Source organism: Budorcas taxicolor, chromosome 8, assembly GCF_023091745.1.
Source record: "Budorcas taxicolor isolate Tak-1 chromosome 8, Takin1.1, whole genome shotgun sequence".
In the NCBI taxonomy this organism is placed as follows: domain Eukaryota; kingdom Metazoa; phylum Chordata; class Mammalia; order Artiodactyla; family Bovidae; genus Budorcas; species Budorcas taxicolor.
In genome coordinates this window covers 15,958,946-15,964,055 of record NC_068917.1, presented here as the reverse complement: position 1 = coordinate 15,964,055, position 5,110 = coordinate 15,958,946, and the positions used below count along the sequence as shown (strand labels likewise).

General features: G+C 40.0%; 1 pseudogene; it reads left to right on the top strand.

Moving 5' to 3' along the window:
- Window positions 1-4,207: 4,207 nt before the first annotated feature.
- LOC128052029 (uncharacterized) lies at window positions 4,208-4,892 on the top strand (annotated as a pseudogene).
- Window positions 4,893-5,110: the final 218 nt, after the last annotated feature.

Below are 5,110 nucleotides of genomic sequence, written 5' to 3'. Positions count from 1 at the left end.
TAAAAAAGAGATCCCAGAGAGTGAGCTTATCCCTTCCACCCTGTGAGGACACAGTATCATCTATGAACCCAGAAGTGAGCTCTCACTAGCCACCACACTGAATGTTCTGGTGCCACAACCTTGAATGACCCAGCCTCGAGAACTGTAAGAAGCAAAGATCTGTTTTTACAAGACACTAGTGGCATCCCACTCCAGTACTCTTGCCTGGAAAATCCCATGGACAGAGGAGCCTGCTAGGCTGCAGTCCATGGGGTCACTAAGAGTTGGACACGACTGAGCGACTTCACTTTCATTTTTCAGTTTCATGCATTGGAGAAAGAAATGGCAACCCACTCCAGTGTTCTTGCCTGGAGAATCCCAGGGACGGAGGTGCCTGGTGGGCTGCCGTCTATGGGGTTGCATAGAGTCGGACATGACTGAAGCGACTTAGCAGCAGACTCATGCTAATTTTGTTATATTAATAGCATCCCTAAAAGACTGAGAATTCACTCTGCAGAATTCCAACCACCAGTGGAATAATTCCTTCAGTTCTGATGAGGTGAAATGCATATGAAAATGGTTAGATTAAACTGAATGATAAGGAAAGCTGTCAGTGATCACAGGTTTACTTGTTCAGTTATTTGATGGTGACAACATCAGATCTAAGGGTCCCTTTATTTCTCTATGGTTAGAAGAATCAAACTATTTACTCAAGAAAGTTAACAAGTTCTTGAAACTTGTACAGTGCTGTATGTCCATTATATTTCAACAAAACTAGAAGGAAAAAAAATAATAAAAAATGTAGCAAGTTGTTCAGCTAGTAAGAAGGTGAACTAGCATATATGTGAAAAATAAATGAAAACAAATAAAAATAAAGTGGTTATTAAGATCCTGGTTGGAGAGTAGATAGTCATGTTTCAGGCAATATAAAATTTGAGGGCACACCTAACTAACAGTTAAATTACATCACCTTTATAAATATTCAAGTGGACTGTTTCTACTTTTTTCCTTCCTATTCCTCTACCCCAGGGCAAGTGGGAGGGATGAGGGCAGTGAGTAGCTAAGGGCAGCAGCAGGGAGGGTACAGGAGAGGAAAAGACACACCAGAGGGGAGGAGCAATTCTGAATGTGAATTTTGGCAGGCAAAGGTGATAGAGAATGCACTAATGATGAAAGGGGAGGGGGTTGGTTTGGACACGCCCATGAAGTTCAGGGGGTTAGTGTCAGCTCAACTTCGTACCTGCAAGGCCAGTATGATACTGGATGAGAAAGGTATCAGAGAGAATTCAATGGACATTTGTTCTGAATTTCTTGCTATAACTTTTTAAAAAATTAAACTTTATTTTCTAGAACAATTTTAGATTCATAGGAAGATGGTGAAAATAATGAAGGTAATTCCTCTATACCCCACATCTATTTTTCCCTATTATCATTATCTTACATTACTCAGGTAGCTTTATTACAATTAATCAATCAATACTGACAGATTATTATATAATTATATACATTATAATCTATTATTATTCAGATTGTCTTAGATCTTCCCAGATCCCAAGTAAAGCACCACTTCCCACCGAGTTGTCTCTTAGGCTCCTTTCTGCTCTCTCAGTTTCCCATGCTTTCCTTGTTTTTGGCAACCTTGACAGTTCAGAGGAGTACAGATATTCTGAAGAATGTCTCTCTACTGATATTTTTCTGTTGTTTTCCTTTATTATGATGGGGTTCTGGGATTTGGGGAGAAAGACCCCAGAGAAAAAGTACAATTCTCATCACATCATATCAAGAATAAATAATAACATGACTTATCACTGCTGATATTAGCCTTGATCATCAATCTGAGGTAATGTTTTTCAAATTTCTATGTGATAAAGCAACCCTTCACCCATCCCTTCTTCTATACCGTGTTCTTTGGAAGTCACTGTGCACAGCCCACACTTTACAGTGTGGGCAGCAATACTCAACCTCTTCCTCACCAGAGTGTCTATGTAAATTATCTTTAATTCTTCTGCATGGCAATATTATCACCTTTCTACATTTATTCATATATTCATTCATTTACTTATTTATTGGTATCAACATGGACTTACAGGTAAATAGTTTATACTGTTTGTTACAACCTAGTACTTTTTTATTCTTTTTTGTTGCTCAAATTATTACTGCTTTGGCCATTGGGAGCACTTCCTGTTGGTTCCTGTTCCATTGGCATATGCCCCTGTCTGTGTTTTTGCTTTGTTTTGAGCACATCCTTACTTTCTGGACTAGATGATTCTGCTGGTTTATCTCGTATATTTCTTGCCTTAGTCCTAGAATCAGCCATGTATCCTAGGAATTCCAAAGCATTTGACTGGAAAATGCTATCAGAAACCAAAATCTAGATGCTAGGTATGTTCAAAGCAACTGAACTGTCATTTGTTAGGTCATTTCAGCTAACAGAACAACGAAATATATGTATGTATAGTAAATTGGGTCCATATATAAATATAACCATCAGTATTGTATCTTAATCTAAACACTTTCTATGAGATCTCTGATTCTAATCCATTGCAACATGGATCATTTTAGCTTCCTTTGTTTATCTCCAAAAATTTCACTTCGAAAGTTAGAAAAATGGTACTTCGTTGTTGTTGAAAAATCAGTCATGCCTGACTATTTGCAACCTCATGGATTTTTACACGCCAGGCGTCTGTTTCCCTTATCATCTATGGAGTTTGCCAAGATTCATGTCCATTGCGTTAGTGATGCCATCCAGCCACCTCATCCTCTGATGTCCTCTTCTCTTCTGCCCTCAGTCTTTCCCAGCATCAGGGACTTTTCCAATGAGTAAGCTCTTCACATCAGATGTCCAAAATACTGGAACTTCAGCTTCAGCATCAGTACTTCCAGCAAGTATTTAGCGTTGATTTCCTTTAGGATTGACTGGTTTGATCTTCTTGCTATCCAAGGGACTCTCAGGAGTCATCCAACTCCATATTTCAAAGGCATCAATTCTTGCGTGTTCTACCTCCTTTACCATCCAGCTCTTACAATGGAACATGACACTGGGAAGACCACAGCCTTGACTACACAGACCTTTGTTGGCAGAGTAATGTCTCTGATTTTCAACACTGTCTAGTTTTGTCGTGGCTTTCCATCCAAGAAGCAAACATCTTCTGATTTCATGGCTTCAGTCACCATGTGAAATGATTTTAGAGCCCAAGAAAAGCCCGAATCTGTCACTATTTCCACCTTTTCCCTCTCTATTTGCAATGAACTCATGAGGATATTCAGATTTAAATTGAAGAAAGTAGGGAAAACCACTAGACCTTTAAGGTATGACCTAAATCAAATCCCTTATGATTATACATTTCAGTTTAGTTCCGTTGCTCAGTCATGTCTGACTCTTTGCACTCTCATGAACTGCAGCATGCCAGGTCTCCCCGTCCATCACCAACTCCCGGAATTTACTGAAACTCATGTCTATTGAGTCTGTGACGCCATCCAACCATCTCATCCTCTTTTGTCCCCTTCCTCCTGCCTTCAATTTTTCCAAACATTAGGGCCTTTCCATATGAGTCAGCTCTTCACATCAGGTGGCCAAAGTATTGGAGTTTCAGCTTCAACATCAGTCCTTCCAATGAACAGCCAGGGCTGATCTCCTTTAGGATGGACTGGTTGGATCTCTTTGCAGTCCAAGGGACTCTCAAGAGTCTTCTCCAACACCACAGTTCAAAAGCATCAGTTCTTTGGCACTCAGCTTTCTTCACAGTCCAACTCTCATAGCCATACATGACCACTGGAAAAACCATAGCCTTGATTAGATGGACCTTTGTTGGCAAAGTAATGTCTGTGCTTTTTAATATGCTGTCTAGGTTGGTCATAACTTTCCTTCCAAGAAGTAAGCATCTTTTAATTTCATGGCTGCAATCACCATCTGCAGTGATTTAGACAGTGGAAGGAACAAATAGATTCCATGGATTAGATCTGACAGAGTGTCTGAAGATCTATGGACGGAGGTTCATAACATTGTACAGGAGGCAGTGATCAAGACCATTCCCAAGAAAAGAAATGCAAAAAGGCAAAATGGTTGTCTGAGGAAGCCATACAAATAGCTGAGAAAAGAACAAAAGCTAAAGGCAAAGGAGAAAAGGAAAGATATATCCATCTGAATTCAGAGTTCCAGAAAATAGCAAGGAGAGATAAGAAAGCCTTCCTCAGTGATCAATGCAAAGAAATAGAGGACAACAATAGAATGGGAAAGACTAGAGATCTCTTCAAGAAAATTAGAGACACTAAGTGAACATTTCATGCAAAGATGGGCATGAAAAAGGACAGGAATGGTAGGGACCTGACAGAAGCACAAGATATTAAGAAGAGGTGGCAACAATACACAGAAGAACTATACAAAAAAGATCTTCATGATCCAGATAACAATGATGGTGTGATCACCCACCTAGAGCCAGACATCCTGGAATGTGAAGTCAAGTGGGCCTTAGGAACCATCAGAACAAACAAGCTAGTGGAGGTGATGGAATTCCAGCTGAGCTATTTCAAATCCTAAAAGATGATGCTGTGAAAGTGCTACACTCAACATGCCAGCAAATTTGGAAAACTCATCAGTGACCACAGGACTGGAAAATGTCACTTTTCATTCCAATTCCAAAGAAAAGCAATCCTGAAGAATGTTCGAACTACCGCACAATTTTGCACTCATCTTACACACTAGCAAAGTAATGCTCAGAATCCTCCAAGCCAGGCTTCAACAGTATGTGAACCATGAACTTCCAGATGTTCAAGCTGGGTTTAGAAAAGGCCTAAGTGCCAGAGATCTAATTTCCAACATCCGTTGGATCATAGAAAAAGTAAGAGAGTTCCAGAAGAACACCTATTTCTGCTTTATTGTCTATGCCAAAGCCTGTGACTGTGTGTATGACAACAAACTGTGGAAAATTCTTAAAGAGTTGGGAATACCAGAATACCTTACCTGCATCCTGAGCAATCTGTATGAAGGTCAAGAAGCAGCAATTAGACCTGGACATGGAACAACAGACTGGTTTCACACTGGGTAAGTACATCAAGGCTCTATATTGTCACCCTGCTTATTTAACTTACTTGCAGAGTACATCATGTGAAATGCCAGGCTGGATGAAGCACA